Source organism: Mobula birostris, chromosome X (assembly GCF_030028105.1).
Source record: "Mobula birostris isolate sMobBir1 chromosome X, sMobBir1.hap1, whole genome shotgun sequence".
Taxonomy (NCBI): domain Eukaryota; kingdom Metazoa; phylum Chordata; class Chondrichthyes; order Myliobatiformes; family Myliobatidae; genus Mobula; species Mobula birostris.
The window spans coordinates 70443393-70470096 of record NC_092402.1 but is presented as its reverse complement, the minus strand read 5'-3'; the positions used below and the strand labels follow the sequence as shown (position 1 = coordinate 70470096).

The 26704-nt window shown below is 42.5% G+C and overlaps 1 protein-coding gene across 1 annotated transcript in view; it reads right to left on the bottom strand.

Moving 5' to 3' along the window:
- Positions 1-26704, bottom strand: part of LOC140191908 (ceramide synthase 6-like) — a 130903-nt gene that overhangs the window by 91429 nt on the left and 12770 nt on the right. The window lies entirely within an intron of this gene.

Below are 26704 nucleotides of genomic sequence, written 5' to 3'. Positions count from 1 at the left end.
AAACCAGAACGGATGTAAGAAAAATCCTTCCAGTTCTAAAAATAGTGCAAAAGCTGTGAGGAAATGTGAAATTTAAAGTATTTCAGTGTTCAGAGACCATAGCCATCTTGCCGCATCTGATAGGGAGATCAGGAGTTGCAGGCCATGACTAATTCTCCTTCCTTTTCACTCCTTCTCCAGCCCCACCTCTGACCAAGCTTTGGTCACTTGCTTCAATACCTCCTAATGCAACCTAGTGCCAAAATGTTTGTTTGCTGCCCATGTTAATTATTTTGAGGACAGTAGATCAATGCAAGCTGTTGCTTAATAATTGAAGCTGCTTTGCCAACTTTTCCCCACAAAAAAAGTTTTTTTAAAAAAAATTAGGGCAATTGGCTCAGGCAAGTGCAGTGCTGGCACGTTGCTAGAATATATCCTCACAAAACTGCTGTGTGTTCTACATGGAAGCATGCAATGGCAATTTTAACAGTGAAACAACTGTATCTAGTCTAGTTTTAGCAATGGATAGGAAATTGGGTCTGTGCAAACTTGTTAGCAGGAGTGGGTGACATAGTCACAGAGCTTTGACAGCATCTTCACTTTAGAGGGCTTGGCTCCATGGTATTACTCAGCAGTGTTCTTTTCACCAGAACCACATTTGAAGAGTGTCCAGTATCAAACAAAAGTTGCTTTATGCAAAGACTGCATCACTTTATCAAAGTCCAAGCTTAAAATGCACTGAGTGGGTGTCATTACTATTGGTAACAACAACAAAAAGACAAATGTGTATTACACATGTGCACAAGACAGTCTGATCTCAATGCATTCATTAAAACGGCTGCACACCAGAATAATTAAGCATGGGATTGACAGCACAGAACAGGCCATTTGGCCCAAATGATCTACACAAATGTTTCCTCATGAACTTCCCAAGTTTATTCTTCTTCAGATCTTTATCCATCTTCCACTTGAAGGAATCTGGTGCCATTTATTTCAACCATTTCTTGCGAGTTCTTCTGGACAAGTCTCTGCTGCATTCCCCATTTGGATTTATTAAATGGCTATCCTGCAGCAAGACTCACCTACTACCCAAGACCTATCCAATAAATTGATGGATGACCTGGTTTAGTTTGGGTTCTTGGAGGCAGGTAATCAGTAAGTGGAACAGTAACCATCTGTTAAACTGAAGCTCCATCAGCACTCTTATCACTGAAGATCGCAGAACATTAGTCAAAAAGGCGAGCAGAAAATATACTGCATTACAACAATAGCTATACTTAAAAAAACTACATTATTGGTTTACACATTAACAGGACATTTGGCCCAACTAGTCCATTCTGGCTGTGAAGCATTTGAGATGTCAGGTGGTTGTGATAAGTGCAATAGAAATAAAAGTCTAGAAAGTCAGGAATCAAATCAAAATAATCCAATGTGAAAGCAATTCTTAGTGAGGATTTAAAACTTATTCTTGAAAAATTGAGTTTGGTTTAGCAACATAAAAATGGAGGGGGTAGGCATGGTGGGCTTGCTCTCTCAGAGCCATGCAGATGTTGTAGAGTGGGTAGTCAGCCAGAAATGTAAATGTCACTCTCAGAATTGGACAGCACTTGAGCATGAAGGGAGAAAAAACAAACTAACTGGTATTCACTTGACCATAGTCCTGCTCCAAAGGATTTCACCCCCTCCTAACTGGATGTTTAGCCCAATCCTGAAACACACACTTAATCACTATACCCAACAAACTAGCAAAAGCAGAAGGAATCAAATAGGAATTTCATAATAGCAACCAGGGAAATTTAGCATTTTAGATGTGAAGTTTTAAATTAAAAATTGATTGCACAATCTGTTTCAAACTACAGTTCCTTTTTAAAAGATAAAGTCAAGAGTGACCAGGGTGAAGATTTCAACATTCTACCTACTGGATATTCTTTCCTCCCCTTTAACTCCACTATCATCATGAACTCCAATATTTTTCTTTTACAAGCAGAGTATTGTCACCAACCACCATCTTACTGTACAAGTGTCCTTTAAAAAGGGTCAGCTTTCAACCTGCTCAAAGAGAACAAGACACTAAATGTCTGTAATTATAGTCCATTATCCCTTGCATTTGCACTGTTCCTTCTCCAAATGCTTTTCTATCCTTTCTATAATCTAACATCCTGGTACACCCAAATTAGGTATCCTATACAGAATAATCATTTTGCTTTTTGTTAAATGGCCATGGGTGTAAATTAAACAGAGAATTCATTTGCTTTATATGCCTGCAGATTGTTGGTTACCTAAATGGCCTGTGCAGCTGCAAACTATTACCCCTTTGGTCTGCTACCACCATTTCAAATTTATTTTGCAGACTTTATGCCCTGGAATCAGGAACTATTCAACAGTAGTTTCAAAATGTGTCATAACTCATGCTACAACATATGCATGTCATGCAAGGAAGAGATCAAAAAGATACAGGTCATTCCAGAGGGATAGCTATCAGTGAGGCATTATTGAAGGGCAGTCAGTGCCCACCAAACCAAATCCAATCATTGCTCTGTGGCACACTGCCAAGTTAAAGAGATGCTAGCAAAATGTATCTGCTAACAAAAGAGCAGCTGTCTAAACAATATAGGGATTGCTGGGATAAGCCAATGTCAGAATCGAAGAATAATTTCCCATAGGAAAAGCACAGGTTCACACATGCTACACAAGACCGCATTTCTGAAATTGTAAACTCCAGTTTCAGTCGTGTGGTAAACAGGTTTGAGCTGCTGGAGGGCAAAGATCAGCTTCATGGGAGTATTTACATGCAAGGTTTATTTTTCCTTGTCACAAAACTTGCTGCTCTCCAAATGAAGAAAACATTCCCTGTCTGATATAGATTTATAAGATGCATTCCTATCCAAACTGTTCTCCAAGGCTTAGAAAAAAGGATTTTAAAAAAGTGTCAAAGTGAACCATATACAAGAGCCTTACAGTCTTCTATTTAAAATACCTTAAAATGTTGGCATACATTTAAACTTTCAATACATACAATTTAGTACAGATCATAATCCTTACTTGCAAAAGCTAATGTTTGGAATACCATAAACAAGCTGATGTATCAGTACCCCAAGATTACTACTTTAATCAATACCCAACCACCTTGCCTACGCATGCAATCTGGGCTTGATTTATGTTGCACTCATTGAATTCACTGAGGAATTTACAAGTTTGATAAAGGGCCAGCACTTGCTATCAGAATAACCGGGAACTAATGGCACCCACTGGTACAATTGCAGCCATGGGGTAAATGCCTGGTCAACAGTGACTATCCAGGAGTAATTTTTAGAATTACTCAATTCTGAAAATGCCACCATCTTACTGCCCACCTTACCACAACTCTTGAACATCTGTAGTTGAGGTGCTTGTATGGTAGATGTAAACTCTAAGTTATCACAGAAAATTCAGGGAAAGCAGTCAGTGACTAGATTTTTTTTTGTGAACCAATAACTGCCACAGGGGGGAAAAAAAATTACTAAGACATTCCCATTCCTTAAGGGAAAATTTTGAAAGAAATGTGATGTAATCTCTCCTTTTGCCTTGATGCCTGATTAGCACAAGATTCATCCTCCTTCCCAATCATAAAACTCACTCAATTAAAGACACAGCCCACTGGATCACATAGGTGACTCTGGTCACAGATACATTAATTCACAACTGTGGAATCACTAGCAAGGCTGACAGTTACTGTTCACCTCCCAAAAAAATAAATAAATCACTCTTACCAAGCCTGCTTTTTGTTCAAAAAGGATAGTTAAAATGGATCTAGATTGAGAGTGACTGGAGTCTCAAAAGACACACCAAGGACAGCAGACTACCTTCTCTGCAGAACAGAAACAAATCTGGTCCACTGTGACTCACTGCAGTCCTGGACACAACACCACCAGTGAGAATTCTCCTTTCTACAAACGTTTGCATTAAAAGTACACAGCGCACGTTTCAAAAACCAGAAAAAAAATTAACTGGGGAAAAAAGCTCACTAGTATATTCAAAACAGATATTATTGGAAATTAAAGGAAAGGTATATGGGTCAGTGCAGCAAAGTAGTAAAAGATCAGCCACTTTGAATGGCAGAGCAAGCAAGAAGGGCTGAATAATCTGTTATTAATGGGTCTTACATTCTCATTTTAAACCAATTGAACAAATTAACTTAAAATGCAGTTCACTTCATTAGCATATGGGAGTTAACAATTAGAAAGGCAAATATAATGTTGATCTAATTGCAAAAAGGGATTGTGCACAAGTGTAAGAAAAATGTTTTGTTGCAATGAAGAGTATAGGCAAGATAAACAAGTTGGTCCAACCTACCCAGATCACTCCATGGAACTGCGCACCTCTAAAGCCCTGGAATCATCCTTGTAAATCTACTAAGCACTGTCTCATACCATCCCATCTTTGTGATGTTGTGACTACAACAGTGGTTTCATCTAATTTGTGACTTGGCAGGTGTTTCATACAGCTCTAGCATGACCTCCCTGCACTTGTACTGTATGCCTTAGCTGACAAGTTTTCAATGCATCTTTCCAGATGTCCTATTTGCTCAATCCATCAGACACCAATTCTTGAAAGGCAGACAAAACAGACATATGGGTTGCATCTATAGGAAGGGGATTCAGATGCTAGATCCGTTGTAACCATCTTAACAAAAAAAAAAAAAAAAAAGGCCAACATGAACTTTCTCATCTAGGACCTAACAAAGTGACAAACAATCAAAACTCTTCCAGGTGGAGAAGGGACTACTCACACACAGGAATCTAGTGTGATTCATAAGCAGACCGCTCAACATTCCACAGATGCAGCATTGCACTGCTAGTAGGCTTCGCAACTTCAGCTACACAAGTCTATTCTTCCAACCAAAAGAAATAATTTTACATCCAGTGACAAACTGGAACACCATTGTTCAGTTTCCAAGACGTCATAGCACTGTACCTACATCAAACTCACTGGCCTATGAAGTTACCAGAAATAAATAAATTGTCTTGTAAAAAAAACTGCATGTTATTGGTGTACACACCAAATTCTCTAGCAAATAACTCCATCCAAGAAAGGTAATCATGGTGGTGGGGGTGGAGAAAGCAGCACTATTCTATCCCATTCCCAAGTGTGGCAAGGTTCCCAGAGGTACGTAACATTTGCTCATCTGTCTTCCCCATCGTTGAATTTCCTGTTGCTCCAAGCAAACAACCACACCCCTCCACAACACATCTGAAAAGTACCAAAGGAGCAATGCACTGTCAGAGGTACAACCCTTCACAGCATTCCAGAGTTGGTGAAAGATTCCATGACACCGAGGCTCTATCTGGTAAGGAGTTCACAAAACTTGAGGCGAAAAAAAAGAGCAAACAATACTTTGGCAATTAAAGTTGCAAACTCAGGAGTTTGGAACACTATTTTCAATGATGAACAGGGCTGACAGTGTACTAAAGAGAATCTTATATAGAATTAAAACTACATGTGTCTCAAGTTGCTTGTTAAAATACCCTATTAGAGAGTTTCAAGAGTCCTCACCTCTTTGTGCAAGTTTCCATGAATAAAGTTTCCATGAGTAAAGAGGCAAAATTTAAGATTACACAACATCCACCACAGACCTGGTGATGCACTGATCAGTTAACTCAGCACAGAAAAGAATCACACCAGAGTTCCTTCGGCCTCCACAGTCTGATTATAGAATATAGCAATTTATAGAGAGAGAAAAAAAAAATCAATTAATTCCAAAACAGAGCTTTTCCCTCAGCTTAAGACAATAGAACCACCCCAGATAATATTTGTCATGCTGAACCATTCATACTTCTTGGAAGAGTGTAATTACATTACATTAAAATGGAAAGAAGCACTTACCATGACAACAATACACCTTAAAGCCAAGCAAAAGATTATTCAACAGTTGAAAATAAAATTACATGTGGCAACCACAGAAAACTGTGGCACTGCAGCATGGCACCAAAGTGGTTCACATGACACTTTACAACGATCAGAATTCAATTCCCATTGGTTTCTGCAAGGAGCCCAAGTTCACCCTGTGACCACGCAGGTTTCCTCCAGGTGCTCTGGTTTACTCCCACATTTCCAAAGACATCCAGAAGCATGGCAATACTTTGAGCTACATTCAGCACAGTCATAGAGAAGGACAGCACAGAAACATGCCCTTCAGCTCATACAGTCCACGCTGAACCATCTAAACTGCCCACTCCATCGACCTGCACTGGGACCACAGCCCTCCATACCCCTGCCATCCATGTACCTATCCAAGCTTCTCTTAACTGTTGAATTTGAGCTTGCATGCATCACTTGATCTGGCAGCTCATTCCACACTCACCATCCTCTGACTGAAGACATTTCCCCTCAGGTTCCCCCTAAACTATGACCTCTAGTTGCAGTCAAACCCAACCCCTGGAAAAAGCTTGCATTTACCCTATCTATACCCATCATAATAAAGGTTGGGGGTGTTGTGGATAGTGTGGAGGGCTGTCAGAGGTCACAGCAGGACATCGATAGGATGCAAAACTGGGCTGAGAAGTAGCAGATGGAGTTCAACCCAGATAAGTGTGAGGTGGTTCATTTTGGTAGGTCAAATATGATGGTAGAATATAGTATTAATGGTAAGACTCTCGACAGTGTGGAGGACCAGAGGGATCTTGGGGTCCAAGTACATAGGACACTCAAAGCTGCTGCACAGGTTGACTGTGTGGTCAAGGCTGCATACAGTGCATTGGCCATCATCAACCATGGGATTTGAGTTCAAGAGCCGCGAGGTAATGTTGCAGCTATATAGAACCCTGGTCAGACCCCACTTGGAGTATTGTGCTCAGTTATGGTCACCTCACTACAGGAAGGATGTAGAAAGGGTGCAGAGGAGATTTACAGGGATGTTGCCTGAATTGGAGAGCATGCCTTACGAGAATAGGTTGAGTGAACTTGGCTTTTTGGAGCAATGAAGGATGAGAGATGACCTGATAGAGATGTATATGATGAGAGGCATTGATCGTGTGGATAGTCAGAGGCTTTTTCCCCAGGGCTGAAATGGCTAACACGAGAGGGCACAGTTTTAAGGTGCTTGGAAGTAGGTACAGAGGAGATGTCAGGGACTTGTAGCTCAATGACCTTCGGCTCATACAGGAGACTTAGGAAGTGATAGATAGGAGCTACAGGGAGGTAGTCACCTCCAAGTTGCAGGAAGCAGATAACTGGGTGATTGTCAGGAGAATCAGAAGAAAGTGAAATGGGCTGCCAGTACAGAGTACCCCCCTGGGGCCATTCCCCTTGATAATAAGTACCATTGACTGGATCTCTGGCACTGTCTTTAGAAGAGAAAGGAGGTGAAGAGAACTGCAGTAGTGATAGGAGATTCCAAAGTCAGAGGAATAGAAAAGATTCTGTGGACGTGACACAAGATACCCAGATGGTATGTTGCCTTCCAGGTGCCAGGGTCAGGTCCGTGGCATTCTAAGGGGGAGGGTGAACAGTCAGAAGTCTTGGTACATATTGGCACCAATGACATGGATAGGAAAGGTGAAGAGTTCCTGAAGAGAAATTTCAGGGAGCTAGTTAGAAAGCTGAAAAGCAGGACCTCTAAAGTAGTAATCTCTGGATTGCTGCCTGTATCATGTGCCAGTGAGGGCAAGAATAAGATGATTTGGCTGAGGAAATGGTGCAAGGAGCAGGGTTTCAGATTTCTGGATCACTGAGATCTCTTCTGGGGAAGGTATGGCATGTACAAAAGGGACGGGCTACACCTGAACCCAAGGGAAACCAATATACTTGTGGGCAGATTTGCAAGAGCTGTTCAGGAGGGTTAAATTGATTTGCTGGGGCGGGGGGGGGGGGGCGGAGAAGGAGGATGGGAACTGGAGTGAGAGCTGTGGATAGGCAGTTGTTTTATAAACAGAGGCAGTAGGTAGTGTGGAGAGGCTGCTGATAGGGCAAAGGGCAAAACTGCAGAAAATGGGACAAGTTGTAAGGTAAAAAGGGGGTCAAAATCAAAAAGGGTGATGGATATTGGACTGAAGATGTTATACTTGCAAGAAAAAAAATTTATGAACCCTTTGAAATTATCTGGTTTTCTGAATTATTCAAAATATGGTCTGATCTTCATCCAAGTTACATTTTTAAATTAATACAGAAAAACAGGTAATTACAAAGGGTGCACAAACTTTTTCTTGTAACTGTATATTTGAATGCATGCAGTACACTGAATAGAGTAGATGAACTTGCAGCACAGTTAAGAGATTGGCAGGTATGACATTGGGCATCACCGAATTGCTGCTGAAAGAATATAGCTGAGAACTTAACATCCGGGGATACATACTCTTATTGAAAGGACAGGATTGGTAGGTAGAGGGGGCGGGGGTGGCTGTTCATTAAAAAAAATATCAAATCAAATCCTTAGAAAGGGGTGACATAGGATCGGAAGGTGTAGAATCATTGTGGGTAGAATTAAGAAACTGCAAGGTAAAAAGGCTCTGATGGGAGTTGTATTACAGACTTCCAAACAGTAGCAAAAAAAATTTGGGCTACAAATTACAGCAGGGGATAGAAAAGCATGTCAAAGGGCAATGTTACGACAGTCAATGGGGATTTCAATATGCAGATTGATTGGGAAAAATCAGGTTGGTGCTGGATCCCAAGAAGGGAAACTTCCAGAATGCCTATGAGATGGCTTTTTAGAGCAGCTCGTGGTTGAGCCCACCAGGGCAGGGGTCCCCAACCTTTTGCGCATTTGTGGACCTGTTTAATATTCACAATATTCTTGCGGACCTCACATTCATTCAAGTTCAACAGTGGGCGTGACGGAATGAGGAAAGGTGCAGCTGACTCATATCGGTTCACATCACCAAATCATATTGTTTCCTTGCGGCCTGGTGGTTGGGACCACTGCACTAGGGGATCAACTATTCTGGATTGGGTGTTGTGCAATGGACCCAAATTGATTAGAGAGCTTAAGGTAAAGGAACCCTTAGGAAGCAATAATCATAATATGAGTCTTCACTGTGCAATTTGAGAAGGTAAAGTCAGATGTATCATTATTACAGTGGACTAAAGTGAATTACAGAGGTATGAGAGAGAAGCTGGCCAAAATTGATTGGAAGGGAACATGAGCAGGGATGAGAGAGTAGCAATGGTTGGGACTTCTAGGAGTAATTTGGAAGGCACAGGATAGATAAAACCCAAAGAAATGGTACTCTGAAAGGCAGGATGGCACAACTGTGACTGACCAGTGAAGTCAAAGCCAACATAAGTGCCAAAGAGAGGGCATATAATAGAGCAAAGATTAGTGAGAAGTTAAGATGATTAGGAAGCCTTTAAAAACCAACAGTAGGTAACTACAAAAGTCAAAAGGGGAAAAAAGATAGAACAGAATAGTACAGCACAGTACAGGCCCTTCGGCCCACAATGTTGTGCTGACCCTCAAACCCTGCCTCCCATATAACCCCCACCTTAAATTCCTCCATATACTTATCCAGTAGTCTCTTAAACTTCACTAGTGTATCTGCCTCCACCACTGACTCAGGCAGTGCATTCCACACACCAACCACTCTCTGAGTAAAAAAACCTTCCTCTAATATCCCCCTTGAACTTCCTACCCCTTACCTTAAAGCCATGTCCTCTTGTATTGAGCAGTGGTGCCATGGGGAAGAGGCACTGGCTATCCACTCTATCTATTCCTCTTATTATCTTGTACACCTCTATCATGTCTCCTTTCATCCTCCTCCTCTCCAAAGGGAGAAGCCCTGGCTCCCTTAATCTCTGATCATAATGCATACTCTCTAAACCAGGCAGCATCCTGGTAACTCTCCTCTGTACCCTTTCCAATAATTACTTTGGTTCTGTCTTCACTAAGGAGGACATAAATAATCTTCCAGAAATAGTAGGGGACAGAGGGTCCAGTGAGATGGAGGAACTGAGCGAAATACATGTTAGTAGGGAAGTGGTGTTAGGTAAATTGAAGGGATTAAAGGCAGATAAATCCCCAGGGCCAGATGGTCTGCATCCCAGAGTGCTAAAGGAAGTAGCCCAAGAAATAGTGGACGCATTAGTGATAATTTTTCAAAACTCGTTAGATTCTGGACTAGTTCCTGAGGATTGGAGGGTGGCTAATGTAACCCCACTTTTTAAAAAAGGAGGGAGAGAGAAACCGGGGAATTATAGACCGGTTAGCCTAACGTTGGTGGTGGCGAAACTGCTGGAGTCAGTTATCAAAGATGTGATAACAGCACATTTGGAAAGCGGTGAAATCATCGGACAAAGTCAGCATGGATTTGTGAAAGGAAAATCATGTCTGACGAATCTCAGAATTTTTTGAGGATGTAACTAGTAGAGTGGATAGGGGAGAACCAGTGGATGTGGTATATTTGGATTTTCAAAAGGCTTTTGACAAGGTCCCACACAGGAGATTAGTGTGCAAACTTAAAGCACACGGTATTGGGGGTAAGGTATTGATGTGGATAGAGAATTGGTTAGCAGACAGGAAGCAAAGAGTGGGAATAAACGGGACCTTTTCAGAATGGCAGGCAGTGACTAGTGGGGTACCGCAAGGCTCAGTGCTGGGACCCCAGTTGGTTACAATATATATTAATAACTTGGATGAGAGAATTAAATGCAGCATCTCCAAGTTTGCGGATGACACGAAGCTGGGCGGCAGTGTTAGCTGTGAGGAGGATGCTAAGAGGATGCAGGGTGACTTGGATAGGTTGGGTGAGTGGGCAAATTCATGGCAGATGCAATTTAATGTGGATAAATGTGAAGTTATCCACTTTGGTGGCAAAAATAGGAAAACAGATTATTATCTGAATGGTGGCCGATTAGGAAAAGGGGAGGTGCAACGAGACCTGGGTGTCATTATACACCATTGAAAGTGGGCATGCAGGTACAGCAGGCGGTGAAAAAGGCGAATGGTATGCTGGCATTTATAGCGAGAGGATTTGAGTACAGGAGCAGGGAGGTACTACTGCAGTTGTATAAGGCCTTGGTGAGACCACACCTGGAGTATTGTGTGCAGTTTTGGTCCCCTAATCTGAGGAAAGACATCCTTGCCATAGAGGGAGTACAAAGAAGGTTCACCAGATTGATTCCTGGGATGGCAGGACTTTCACATGAAAGAAAGACTGGATGAACTGGACTTGTACTCGTTGGAATTTAGAAGATTGAGGGGGGATCTGATTGAAACGTATAAAATCCTAAAGGGATTGGACAGGCTAGATGCAGGAAGATTGTTCCCGATGTTGGGGAAGTCCAGAACGAGGGGTCACAGTTTGAGGATAGAGGGGAAGCCTTTTAGGACCGAGATTAGGAAAAACTTCTTCACACAGAGAGTGGTGAATCTGTGGAATTCTCTGCCACAGGAAACAGTTGAGGCCAGTTCATTGGCTATATTTAAGAGGGAGTTAGATATGGCCCTTGTGGCTACGGGGATCAGGGGGTATGGAGGGAAGGCTGGTGCAGGGTTCTGAGTTGGATGATCAGCCATGATCATAATAAATGGCGGTGCAGGCTCAAAGGGCCGAATGGCCTACTCCTGCACCTATTTTCTATGTTTTCACATCCTTCCTATAGTGAGGCGACCAGAACTGGACACAGTACTCCAAGTGTGGCCTAACCAGAGTTTTACAGAGCTGTATCATTACATAGCAACTCTTAAACTCTATCCCTCGACTTAAGCTAACACCCCATAAGCTTTCTTAACTACCCTATCTACCTGTGAGGCAACTTTCAGGGATCTGTGGACATGTACCTCCAGATCCCTCTGCTCCTCCACACTACCAAGTATCCTGCCATTTACTTTGTACTCTGCCTTGGAGTTTGTCCTTCCAAAGTGTACCATCTCACACTTCTCCAGGTTGAACTTCATCTGCCACTTCTCAGCCCACTTCTGCATCCTATCAATGTCTCTCTGCAATCTTCGACAATCCTCTACACTATCTACAACACCACCAACCTTTGTCATCTGCAAACTTGCCAACCCACCCTTCTACCCCCGCATCCAGGTCATTAATAAAAATCACGAAAAGTAGAGGTCCCAGAACAGATCCTTGTGGGACACCACTAGTCACAATCCTCCAATCCGAATGTACTCCCTCCACCACCACCCTCTGCCTTCTGCAAGCAAGCCAATTCTGAATCCACCTGGCCAAACTTCCCTGGACCCCATGCCTTCTGACTTTCTGAATAAGCTTACAGTGTGGAACCTCGTCAAATGCCTTACTAAAATCCATATAGATCACATCCATTGCACTACCCTCATCTATATGCCTGGTCACCTCCTCAAAGAACTCTATCAGGCTTGTTAGACACGATCTGCCCTTCACAAAGCCATGCTGACTATCCCTGATCAGACCATGATTCTCTAAATGCCCAGAGATCCTATCTCTAAGAATCTTTTCCAACAGCTTTCCCATCACAGACATAAGACTCACTGGTCTATAATTACCCGGACTATCCCTACTACAACATTCGCCTCCCTCCAATCCTCCGGTACCATTCCCATGGACAACGAGGACATAAAGATCCTAGCCAGAGGCTCAGCAATCTCTTCCCTCACCTCATGGAGCAGCCCGGGGAATATTCTGTCAGGCCCCGGGGACTTATCTGTCCTAATGTATTTTAACAACTCCAACACCTCCTCTCCCTTAATATCAACATGCCCCAGAACATCAACCTCACTCATATTGTCCTCACCATCATCAAGTTCCCTCTCATTGGTGAATACCGAAGAGAAGTATTCATTGAGGGCCTCGCTCACTTCCACAGCCTCCAGGCACATCTTCCCACCTTTATCTCTAATCGGTCCTACCTTCACTCCTGTCATCCTTTTTTTCTTCACATAATTGAAGAATGCCTTGGGGTTTTCCTTTACCCTACTTGCCAAGGCCTTCTCATGCCCCCTTCTTGCTCTTCTCAGCCCCTTAAGCTCCTTTCTTGCTTCCCTATATTCCTCAATAGACCCATCTAATCTGATCCTTGCTTCCTAAACCTCATGTATGCTGCCTTCTTCCACCTCACTTGTCACCCATGGTTCCTTCACCCTACCATTCTTTATCTTCCTCACCAGGACAAATTTATCCCTAACATCCTGCAAGAGATCTCTACACATCGACCACATGTCCATAGTACATTTCCCTACAAAAACATCATCCCAATTCACACCCGCAAGTTCTAGCCTTATAGCCTCATAATTTGCCCTTCCCCAATTAAAAATTTTCCTGTCCTCTCTGATTCGATCCTTTTCCATGATAATGCTAAAGGCCAGGGAGCGGTGGTCACTGTGCCCCAGATGCTCACTCACTGAGAGATCTGTGACCTGACCCGGTTCATTACCTAGTACTAGGTCTAGTATGACATTCCCCCTAGTTGGCCTGTCCACATACTGTGACAGGAATCCACCCTGGACACACTTAAACTCTGCCCCCTCGAAACCCTTGGAACTAATCAGGTGTCAATCAATATTAGGGAAGTTAAAGTCACCCATGATAACAACCCTGTTATTTTTGCACCTTTCCAAAATCTGCCTCCCAATCTGCTCCTCTGTATCTCTGCTGCTACCAGGGGGCCTATAGAATACCCCCAATAGAGTAACTGCTCCCTTCCTGTTCCTGACTTCCACCCATACTGACTCAAGAGGATCCCGCTACATTACCCACCCTTTCTGTAGCTGTAATAGTATCCCTGACCAGTAATGCCACCCCTCCTCCCCTTTTTCCTCACTCTCTATCCCTTTTAAAGCACTGAAATCCAGGAATATTGAGAATCCATTCCTGCCCTGGTGCCAGACAAGTCTCTGTAATGGCCACTACATCATAATTCCATGTATGTATCCAAGCTCTCAGATGAAAAGATGGAATATGAAGGTAAGCTAGCCAATAATTTTAAAGAGGATACCAAATATTTCTTCATGTATACCACCAGAAGATGCTGGAGGGGTGGTAATGGGGCGGGGGGGGGGGGGGAAGAAGAGAAGGAAAAACAAGGAAATTACGGATGACCCGATTAAGTATTTGCATCAGTCTGCACTGTGGAAGACACTAGCAGTATGCCAGAAGTTCAGGAGTGTCAGGGGTCATAAGTGTATGAAGTTACCATTACTAGGGAGGTAAACACGAGGAATTCTGCAGATGCTGGAAATTCAAGCAATACACAAAGTTGCTGGTGAACACAGCAGGCCAGGCAGCATTTCTAGGAAGAGGTACAGTCGACGTTTCGGGCCGAGACCCTTCGTCAGTCCTGCATTTTGGTAGAAGAAATGAAAGGGCAGACATTTTCTAAATTGAGAGAAATTTCAAAAACGTGAGGTACAAAGGGACTTGGGAGTCCTCATACAGGATTCCCTCAAGGTTAATTTGCAGGTTGGGTCAGAGTTGAGGAAGGTAAATGGAAGCATTCATTTCAAAAAGGCTAGAATACAAAAGTAAGGATGTGATGTTGAGGCTTTATAAGGCACTGAAGCCTCATGTAGTATTGTAAGCAGTTCTAGGCCCTTATCTAAGGAGCAGCACCGGAGAGGTTCAAAGGAGGTTTACAAAAGTGATTCTGGGATTGAAAGGTTCATCATACAAGGAGCATTTGATGGCTCTGAGCTGTACTCACTGGAATTTAGAAGAATGGGGTAGGGGGAGAGGGGGGGGAAGATATCTCATTGAAGCCTGTTGAATGCTGAAAGGTCTCAACAGAGTGGATGTGGAGAGGATGTTTCCTGTGGTCGGGGAGTCCAAGACCAGAGGACACAGCCTCAGAATAGAAGGGCATCCTTTTAGAACAGAGATGAGGAAGAATTTCTTTAGCCAGAGCATGGTGAATCTATGGAATTCTTTGCCACAGGCAGCTGAGGCGGTAGAGTCTGTATGCATATTTAAGGCAAGGTTAATAGATTTGATTGGTCAGGGCATGAAGGGATACAGAGAGAATGCGGGAGATTGGGGCCAAGAGGAAAATTGGATCAGCCATGATGAAATGGCAGAGCAGACTCAATGGGCCAAATGGCCTAATTCTGCTCCTACATCTTATGGTCTAATCCAAATTACTATCTCATCTTGAAGCCCAAGTGACTGAACTTTTGTGTCCAACCTCCCGTACAGGCCCTTGTCAAATGCCTTAAAGTCCATGTAGGCAACTTCCACTTCATTGCCTTCATCAACTTTCCTGCTAACTTCCTTGAAAAACTAAGATTGGCTACATATGACCCAAGACACACAAAGCCATGCTGAATATCACCAAATCAGTCCATGCCTATCCAAATATTGTACTTGTATCCCTTAGCTTACCTTCCAGCAACTTTCCCACTACTGGTGTCAGGCTCACCAGCCTATAATTTACTGGTTTATTTTTAAAAGCCTTTTTAAAACAGCAGAACATTATTAGCCATCCTCCAATCATCTGGTACCTTACCTGTCACCAAGGATGATTTAAATATCTCTGCTTGGGCCCCTGCAATTTCTGCACTTGTCTCCCACAAGGTCCAAGGGAATACCTCATCAGGCCCTGGGGATTTAGCCTCCCTAATTTGCCTCAAGACAGAAAACACTTCCTCCTCTAATCTGAATAGGGTCCATGACCTCACTGCTGCTTTGCCTCACTTCTATATACTCTGTCTGTTTCCCCAAGTAAACACAGATACAAAAAAAAAAATCCATTTAAGATCTCCCCCATCTCCATTTTTTCTTAACCAGGGCCTCAATATCTCCTGAAAACCAAGGTTCCCTGCACTTGTTATTGTTACCTTTTATTCTGACAGGCTCATGCAAGCTTTGTACATTCAAAATTTCACTTTTGAAGAGCTCCCACTTACCAAGTACACCTCTGTCAGAAAATAGCCTGTCCCAATCCACTCTTGCCAGAACCTTTCAGATACCATCAAAGTTGGCCTTTCTCCAATTTGGATTCTCAACCCGAGGACCAGACCCATATTTTCCCCATTTACTTTGAAGCTAATGGCATTATGATCACTAAATGTAAAGTGTTCCCCTACACAAACTTTATCAACTGCCCAGTCTCATTCGCTAATAGCAGATCAAGTATCACACGCTCCCTTGTTGGGACTTCTACATACTGATTAAGGAAACTTTTCTGATCATTTTACAAACTATCCCATCTAGTCATTTTACAGCATGGGAGTCCCAGTCAACATGTAGAAAGTTAAAATCACCTACTGCAACAACCTTATGTTTCTTGCAACAATCTACAATCTCACTACAACTTTGTTCCCTTAAATCTCTAGGACTGTTGGGTGGTCTATAATATAACCCATTAATGTGGTCATACCTTTCTTATCACCAGTTACACACAAAGCCTTACTGGATGAGTTTTTCCAGTCTACCCTGACTGAGCACTGTAGTGACAATCTCCCTGACTGGTAACACCACCCCTCAGAACCCTGTAATATTGAGCTGACAACCCTGCTCCTCCTGCAACCAAGTCTCACTAATAGTTAGAATATCACAATTCCATGTGTGATTGATGCCATGAGCTCATCTGCCTTTCCTACATACTTCTTGCATTGAAATATACACAGCTCAGAACATCATCAGTTGCACCATACTCAACCTTCAGATTGTGTTTGTCATTGATGTCAACAACGCAGTTCACTGCATGCTTCAATGTACATGACAAATATAAAGCTCCTCTCATCTTAAATAACACTGCTATTAATAAATTCATAATTTTGTCCCAATTATAAAGCAAAAGCTAAAATACCAACAGTAAATTCTATAACCCACCTGCCTTTTACCAATTCCTCACATACATAACCCACAAAATGATCAAAATAGATCTTAACATTACAATTCAGAATTATAGCAGCCTTAACAGTTAACAGCTGCATAAATCCTGACCAGAACTGCTTTATAGGCCCCCATATCATGTGGTTAGCCAGATAAAGTGCAAGCCTTAACCAGAAGCAGTCAGTGCTTTCATTGGAATCACAGACATTAGATTCAGTGTTATTATTGGGGGGGGGGGGGAGAAGAGGCAGAAGAATGTACAAAAGGTTGATTTTGTTTTTAAAAAAACAAAAAAAATCATTACAGGATTTGGGGCAAGACTAGCTGCTCACAAGATCACTATTTTATTTCCAAGCTCCACAGTGTGGTATTCCTATGCACTTGCTCACCTCAACCACCCAAAAAGTGGAGCACACGTATTTGGGAGGTGCTAGGTGAGTAACTGTAATGCATTTGTTGATGGTTGACCCTGCAGCCACCATGTGCTGGTGCTGGAGGGAGTGAAGGTTTATGATGGTGGAACCAATCAAATATACTGCCACATCCTGAATATATAGCATTGACCTTCAAGTGTTATTGGAGCAACACTCATTTAGGGTGATAGAGAATATTGCATCACACTTCTGACTTGCGCCTTGTAGATGGCTGAAAGGCCTTGGATTCTCTGGAGGAGAGTCACTGACTACAACACACCCAGCGGATCCAGTTGACTTTCTGCCTAATGGTGGCCTGCCAAGATGTTGATAATGGGGACTTTTGATGGCAATATCATTAAACATCAAAAGGTACATGGTCAGAGTCTCTCGCGCTAGAAATAGTCAGCATGTGGCACTTGGAGGTGCTACTTGCCATATCCACCCATGTCAGAAACATTGTTCAGGCCTGGGAAATTGTCTCAAGCCAAACACTCTAGACTTAGTCCTCTGCATATTCTGAAAGAACAGTTGGGCTGAAACAGCCACCCCCCCAACTTTCCGAGTCAGGATGATTAGTTTAGTATTACTGTCTACAACCTTCGTTCTTGATCAGCATTTGGCATTTCATCCTCAAACAAATCAACAGGACAGTTGAGACTGTAATATTTAAAGCAATAGCCAAGGTATGGAAGTAGAAATCAGGCAGAGGTTTAGGTGTTAACTTTATATTTGAGAAGACCTCTCCTCAGTCTTGCTGCAGGCAGACATTGATTACTTCACTGTGAATGTGAACATTATGTCATTTGTTATCATCCCACTTCAGATGTTATGATGGAGGGTCAGTCATGATGAAGCAGTCAAATGTCACTACCCAGAGGTACTTGTGATGTCCTACAGCTGGGATGATTGGCTTCCAACAACCTAAACTATCTTCCTTTGAGAGAGTTTAATATCAGATTCCAGACCATGAATGTTCGGCAATTCAGTCCAAGACTGGGCAAACACAATCTTGTTCCCCTGCCAAACAGCAGGGGAAATCTGTACACCAAGGATCCCATTAGGGCCTGGCCCAGCTCCTGGTTTGTGATCATAGCCAATAGGAACCAAAGACAAAAATCGAACCTTTGGCCAAAATCATGACCATGACTTCGGTAGCGCTGACAATAGCCACACCCAAGTTTGGCAGTGTATAATGTAACCTTATTTACACCTGCATTCTTTGATGTGACTAATAGTAGCTTTATCAGATCACTTAAGATACCAGAGCTGGACAACAGATGCTTAAAAGTCATAAAAAGGTATGGCCATATATGCTAGCAAGATGTGTGTTCTTTACCCCTCAAATACACTTGAAATCAAACAGAGTCAAGCTTGTGCTGAATTGGACCCTGACAATTGGTTTTAATGTTGAAAATTTGGCAAGCTTTTCCAGCTGAGGGTCTTGTAAATCTTTCCCAATTCTTAGTAATTAAACAAACCAACCCATGCTTGTTAAGCCAGAAAATTGCATTCCACAATTTCACAGAACTGGCAGGGTGAATGGCCTCCTTCTGCACTGCAATCTTTGTAAAGTTGGAAAAAGTTACTAGAGGGTTGCCAGTTTGCAAACATTTCACAGCAACCAGAATTTTAAACTTACTTCAACTTACATACAAGCAGACTAGTTTAAATTTAGTCCAGGCAAGGATGAACAAAGTCCCAGGGTTGAAAGGTCAGCCATTTGTAAATTAAAAAGGCTTCTCCCCCCACCTGCATAATACTATTTAAAATTCAAAACTTCAGTGCCAATCTATTGTTAAAGCCAGTTTCCATCCAACCATCAAAAGAAAACTAGATTTCCTTTTCTTTTGGCCCCACTGCCTGACAAAAAAAACCATCTTGATACGACAAAACAAGGAGCAAGGAGAATCAGCCCAATTTCTACTACTTCCATAAACTACACACTTTGGTCCTCCAGCTTTCATTCCAAAGTAGAGAGCAAGGCATTGTAAAGGCCAATATTTCAATGAACAGGCCAGACATTACAAAAGCTTGACACGTACTTCCTAACACATGCAAGAATCCGCTTTTGGAAATAGCAACTAGAAGATTTTAAAATGTTGCTGCTTAAGTCATCTACCCACATTGGCTGAAAAACCAGAGATATATATCACTTGTGGTGAAGTCACCAACACAAGATCCAAACAGATTTAGGAAAAAGATTCAAATATACTGCACTTCTCACAAACACTGCCCACCCAACAAGAATTTAGCTCTGATAGGAGGGTTCACTGGAAAACCTTCACCCACCAGATTTCTCCAGGTCACCCCGAACATTGGAGAAACTTCGGACTTGAATATATTACTGCTTCAGTCTGACATTACTGTATTCTGGGCTCAGTCAGATTAGGCCTGTCACAATGCAGTCCCCAGCACAAAGTCACCCAGAGTCAACAACCTCTTAAAATAAAGACAAAGCAGTATAGGGATCAGAACTGGCAAACTGGAACCATGGAGAAGAGCAACAAAAGTGGTACTCCCACAATACAACTTCCTCTTTGGTTTATAAACACAAAGCAGTGAAAGATGCCAGTCAAAAGTACTTGAAACTAGACAAAAAAAAAGTTGGGCCCCAGTCCTTTATGGTTCAGAGGAAGGTTTATACTGCATTAAATTTTCATGAAGGTAGTATGACACTTTAAAAAGAGCTTTTCCATGACATGGCTCCTACACTTACAGGCACCGAGCAAAATTATTTTGTAGACTGCTATGCAAAGCAGAAGCCACAGAAATAACTAGAGAACACAACGGTTTGAACTTGGAGAGCAAAAACAACACTTCATTCTGTCCATAGGTTGAAGAGGAGAGCACATCTTATTCAGCTACTCCCTCAGCTTTGCCCTGGAGAGCACAACTAATGCAGCTCCTCAGAGCAATGGCAGAGAACTATTCTCAGAGGTTCCTGCAGAATGACACAAAACTTCCAGTGGCAAATCTGGCAGAAACTTTCACCTGTTGCAGTGTCAGCAAGCAGACCAAAAACCTGTTGAGACAGTACCTCATGTGCTGCTTTACTTTGTCTAACTACCATTTACATTTCTGGCCCTGGTTAAAACAGAGCTTAAACTAGAAAACCCTTAATTCTGCTGATTGGTGCAGAAGCACTGAACATACTAGATGAGGCACTCAGTGAAAGAAATCCAGTGTTTAACCACAGAAGGAAGCCAGATGGGAGCTAACCAGTACAAGGTTAGATCTGTAATCAGACCAGGGTGATTTGTTTGGTATTGCCCATGTGCCCTCTGTTCTTCATCAATATTTGGCATTTCATCCTCAGACAGACAAGTAACATTGAAGTTGTTACATTTGCAGTAATGGAGGGGCAAGCTTCAGTTAAAACAGTCCTCAGGCTCACAATTGAGTCAAATATCAACATTTATACCCAAACAGACCTCCAAGATGAAGCTATAAAATTCAGTTGCGCTTCTTTTGGAGGTTCTTTTTCCAATACCCTGTGAAGAGCAGAACATAGTAGTTACAGAACAGGAAGCACTTATTTCAATTCAGTACTGGGTTTCATCTCTAACCTGTTTTCTTCCTTCCTCTCAACCTCAAGTACAGGGCTGCAAATGCCAACCTCAACAGAACAATAGTCAATTTGCTACAAGGCAGCATTGTGTTTGATTTGGCCACACAAGTACATCTCAAGCAGACAATACTGGACATCAAGATGGAGTTGGAGTTCTAGTCATTTTTCCCTCTTCCTAAGCAATGCTGAGGCCAGAGTTATTAAGTGATAGCTGGGGAAAAACTGAACACAGGACCTTTAATTCAGAGATGGGATAGGTCATGCTGTTATCCACACAGCCATGGCTGGTATTGGAAGTGGTTACAATACAAAAGTTAACCAAATATTCCCAACTTTACAAATATTGCTACTCAAATTACTAACAATCCAACTTTTTCATATTTGAAGTTATGACAACATTAGAACATAACTGTACAAGATATTGAAGAGATCACACTCGTGGAGTATTGGGCTCTGCTCTGGTCACCCAGCTTATAGGAAGGATGTCATGAAACTGGAAAGTGTGCACAAAAGATTCACCAGGATGTTACTGGGACTGGAGGGCAAGTTACAAGGAGAGGGCAAGTTAGGGGTGTATGGGGTGTCAGGGAGGGGCAGCACCTCTGGTCGGGGAACATGTCGCGTCCCTTTCAAGGCGGTTTGTCCACCTTTGGTCCCCACCTGGCACTCAGCTCTCACCTGTGGCTCCCCGTAGCTGTTTGCATGCAACAGCGGCCACACCCCGGGCAACGGCTTCCACAAGCCAGCTAAACCAGGTGAGGGTAGCCGACGAGTCTCAACCCTCAGTGAGATAGGGAGATGTCCATCTCAGCAGGTGAAGACAGACCCCGGTGGATTGAGCAGATGAGACCAATGGAAGGTCCAACGGTCAAGAAGGCAGTCTCTTGTAGGCATCGTGGAACATGTAGAGCACAACTGGACACAGAAGACATCCTGGTCATCCACTGCGCCTAGTCCCATCTCCAGCCGTCTCGACACTTGTCTTGTCACTGGTTCCAGATGGGAATTGGGAAGAGAGAATGAGGCTGATGCTGCACAACTCTCCCTCATTTAAATCCAAATGAAGCACTAGTCTGGACACCATGATGGTGTCGAGGTCTTCATTGATGATGATGGACGAACACGGAACAAGAAGCTGGATAGACTGACTTCTCCCTCCTCCCCTCTACCACACCCCCCAAAAGAGTATCGGAGGCAGAAGGATGACCAAAAGTGGTAAACAAGATCATGGGGGTGGGGGCAGTGTAGTAAGGTGGATGCCCACATTCTTTTTCCTGGATAGTACTCTAAAACTAGACGCCTCAAGTTTAATCTGCAGAGGGGAAGATAAAAGAAAGGGAACCCAAGGAGTAACACAGAGGGGATGGTTATGTGGAATGAGCTGCCAGAGAAAATAGTGGAGGTAAGTATAATCATTCTGCTTAAAAGACATCTGGACAGGTACATGGATAGGAAAGGTTTACAGGAATATGGGCCAAATGCAACCAGGTTAGATAGACATCTTAGTCAGTGGGGCCAAAGGGCTTGCTTCCATGCTGTGTAACTCTGACCATCACTGGTATAGCACACAGAAGGAAAGCAATAGCAGATCCAAGACCAAACTAACCAAAAGATAATACAACTGCAAATACTATACAATTCAGTGTATCAGTCAGTACCAGATATCTGGCAATAAAATAAGATCCAGAGCCCCACTCCAACACCATTTTGAGTGTGTTAGTGTTACATTTGTGGTACTTGAAAAAATTAGGGAAACTTACTAAGTGCCTAATCAAGATAAGCCAACAACTGGCGTAAGTGTTTCTAATATACAGGTCTTATCTCACTGAGATGCAGTAGATCAGTAAGGAAGCAATTGTCTAGAATTTGCTAGAAAGACCAAGGGGAATTTAATCTGCCTCACCAATGCAGCTGATAGCAAGGAGGAAAGCTTTAGACTACAGGAAGCCATGGTCTGGTTATTGGGCAGAAAAATGGCAAATGGGTGTCAATCCAGAGGAGTGGGAGGTGATGAATTTGGAGAGGTGTAACAAGGCAAAGGACTGTATGGTAAAGTACACAGATACTGAGAGGAGAGGATGCTGTCCAAGTTGCATGCCATCTTGGTCAAGGTCTCCCATCCACTACATAATGTACTGGTTGGGCATAGGAGTACATTCAGCCAGAGACTCATTCCACCGAGATGCAACACAGAGCGTCATAGGAAGTCATTCCTGCCTGTGGCCATCAAACTTTACAACTCCTCCCTTGGAGGGTCAGACACCCTGAGCCGATGGGCTGGTCCTGGACTTATTTCCTGGCATAGTTAAATAGTAATATGTAAATTATTTATGGTTTTATTACTATTATTTATGGAGCAACTGTAAAGAAAACCAATTCCCCCAGGATTAATAAAGTATGACTATGATGAACCTCAGTGTAGGCTCCCTGTTATAGATAGCAGGACAAATTGATAAGCTTTTTTTTTTAAATTGCATGGGATGCTTTCCTTAAAGTCAGCCAAGGCACAGAATAGAAGTGCAGGCTGATTATGATAGCACTGTAAACAATACTAGTTTAGCAGCAGCTGAAGGATTACATACCATTCTGGTCACATTCCAGTGCAGTCCTAACTCTAGAGGCTGTGAAGATATTGCTGAGTTTAGAAAATAGTAGTTACAAGGAAAGATTATTGCATAAAACAACCCTAGCTCATCAAGGAGGCAGAGGAGACTTAAATGAGTTGTTTTAAATTACAAAGATCTAGACAGTAGAAATAGGAAGGATGCATTTCCCTTAGCAGCAAGGTGACAAACCAGAGGGTGTAGTCTAATTATTCTGCAATTATCTTTAAGAGGAGAGATGAGGAAGCTTTTCCCCACCCAAAGAGTGGAGGTCTACAACTCACTGCCTTGAAGGGTGGTGGAGGCAGAAGCTAGTCTCATTGGAACTGTTCTTGAAGAACTAAACTGTAAGGTACCTTGCAGCACTGCCATTAGACCAGGAAACCTTCACAAATGCCAAGACACAAGCCAAATGGCTTCTTTCCGCCTCATAAATGTTCTACAATCCTAGAATCTGGTAACGTGTGGACAGGAAGAATTGCCCAGTGAAATGCCACAAGTTGCTGTACAATTCGGACTGCTGAAGTGCAGAAATTGCCTTTTGCCCACAACCTCCCAGCTAGTAAAGAAATAGTTTAGCAAGCAAACACTAATGCAACTTGCTGTAGCATCAGGGCTACATATTTGTTTTTAAAAATGAAATTTTACTACTTACAATGTCATCTGGTCCACACTGTGGATTCTCATTCCTGCAGGTAGTTAGAGTGTTCCTATTCTTTAATCTTCAAATCCAACTCACTCAATTTTCTTCTCAGGTTGCTCATCCATCCTCACATCACATTGGTTACAAAGGGTTTGTTTACCAACTAATAATTATTTAGCAAGATAGCAGATGATTCTTTATAAACACACACACTCATCAGTTTGGAAGTTACTCCCCCCAAAAAAAAACACCAAGAACAGCAAACCTCAAAGCCAATAAAGTTTAATCAAATTTGAGACTGGAAAATGCAAATTTTAAAAAAAATACTAGAAATAGTGGATCTACACAAAGTATAACTTCTTTTCTCTCAAAGTTCTGGTGGTCTTCAATTCAAAAGGTTAACTGTTTCTTTGGGTAGACAATGCCTGACCTGCTGAGCAGTTCCAACATCCCCATTATTTAACAAAATAACTCCCCTACTTCTTTTTCTCAGCAGTGTCAGCAAGACATAGGCAACATTCAAGCATCAGTGGCAGGATGAGTAGTCAGGGTGATGATCAAGAAAAACAAACAAACAAATTGGGGGCAGGGGAAGGGGGAAAAGAGAAGAAAAATTAAAAATTGCAATGCATAATATTAAAAAGAAATAACTATATTGATATACTACTCTCAACCATCAGGTCATCCTAAAGAGCTTTATAAGTGCAGGAAGCAGCAATCAATTTACGTCCATTAAGTTCCCAAGCACAGCAAACAAAACTATTCTGAGTTACTGGGTGAAAGATACACATTCTCCCCAGGATATCAAGAGGATGCCCCTGCTGTTCTCTAAATAGTGTCTTGGATCTAGTACAGGTCAGTGGTTGGAGCTATGATAACCAGGCCAATATTGTCATAAAGTGAGCTCTTGGAACACTGGCCTTCATAAATCAAGAGTTGGGATGTAATGTTGAAGCTGTGAGGCCACATTTGGAGTACTGCATAGAGTTCTGGTCACCCTACCTACAGGAAATACAGTACATCAATAAGCTTAAAAGTGTAGAGAACATTTACAAAGATGTTGAGGATCTGACTTATAGGGAAAGGTTGAACAGGTTAGGACTTAGTTCCCTGGAGTGGAGGAGAATGAGGGAAGTTCTTAGAGGTATACAAAATTATGAGGTATAGACAGGGAGAATGCACGCAAGCATTTTCCCTTCAGGTTAGGTGAGACTAGAACTTGAGCTCACAGGTTTAGTCATAGTCATACTTTACTGATCCCGGGGGAAAGTGGTTTTCGTTACAGTTGCATCATAAATAATTAAATAGTAATAAAACCATAAATAATTAAATAGTAATATGTAAATTATGCCAGGAAATAAGTCCAGGACCGGCCTATTGGCTCAGGGTGTCTGACCCTCCAAGGGAGGAGTTGTAAAGTTGATGGCCACAGGGAGGAATGACTTCCTATGACGGGGTGAAAGATGAAATATTTTAAAGGGGAACCTGAGGGGGAACTTCTTCAGGGGCTGTGCCATTGTGGAACGAGTTGCCAGCAGAAGTAGTAGATGCAAGTTCAATTGTAACATTTGTTTTGATAGGTACATGGATTAGAGGGATATAGAGAGCTATGGTCCAGCTAGATGGCTCTAGGCAGAAGATCATATTGGAACAGACTAAATGGGCCAAAGGGCCTGTTTCTGTGCTGTATTGCTCTATAATTCCTTTGCTGAGAATTATCTTTATCAAGAGATACTAAACTGGTGGTTCTTTATTCTCCAAGTTTAAAAAAAAAATAGGGGTGATTGGTTTCAAGTTCCTGGGTATCAATATCTTTGAGAATCTATTCTGGGCCCAACATACTGCTGCAATTACAAAGAAGGCACAACAGCAGCTATCTTCATTAAGAGTTTGATGGAGTATTGGTAGGTCATCACAGACCCTCACAAATTTCTACAAATAGAATGCTCTCTACAGTACAACTGGTTGCATCACCGTCTGATATGGAGAGGGCACAGCACAGGATCAGAAAAGCTGCAGAACATTTTAAACTCTGCCATTCCATCATGTACACTAGCCTCCCCAGTATCCAGGACATCTTCACAAGGCAGCATCCATCATTAAGGACCCCCATTGCCCAGGACATGTCCTCTTCTCATTGCTACCATGGTGGAGGTGGTAGATGAGCCTGAAGACACACACACTCTCAACATTTCAAAAACAGCTTCTTCCCCTCTTCCACTAGATTTCTGAATGGACATTGAACCCATGAACACTTCCAAAATATTTTCCTCTTTTTGCACTTTTTTAAAAATATATATACACTTCTTAATACAAGTAATAAAACTAAATTACAATGTACTGCTGTCACAAAAATAACAAATTTTAATGACAAACAACAGGAATTCTGCAGATACTGGAAATTCAAGCAACACACATCAAAGTTGCTGGTGAACGCAGCAGGCCAGGCAGCATCTGTAGGAAGAGGTGCAGTCGACGTTTCAGGCCGAGACCCTTCGTCAGGACTAACTGAAGGAAGAGTAAGTAAGGGATTTGAAAGTTGGAGGGGGAGGGGGAGATCCAAAATGATAGGAGAAGACAGGAGGGGGAGGGATGGAGCCAAGAGCTGGACAGGTGATTGGCAAAAGGGATACGAGAGGATCATGGGACAGGAGGCCCAGGAAGAAAGACGGGGGGGGACCCAGAAGATGGGCAAGAGGCATATTCAGAGGGACAGAGGGAGAAAAAGGAGAGTGAGAGAAAGAATGTGTGCATAAAAATAAGTA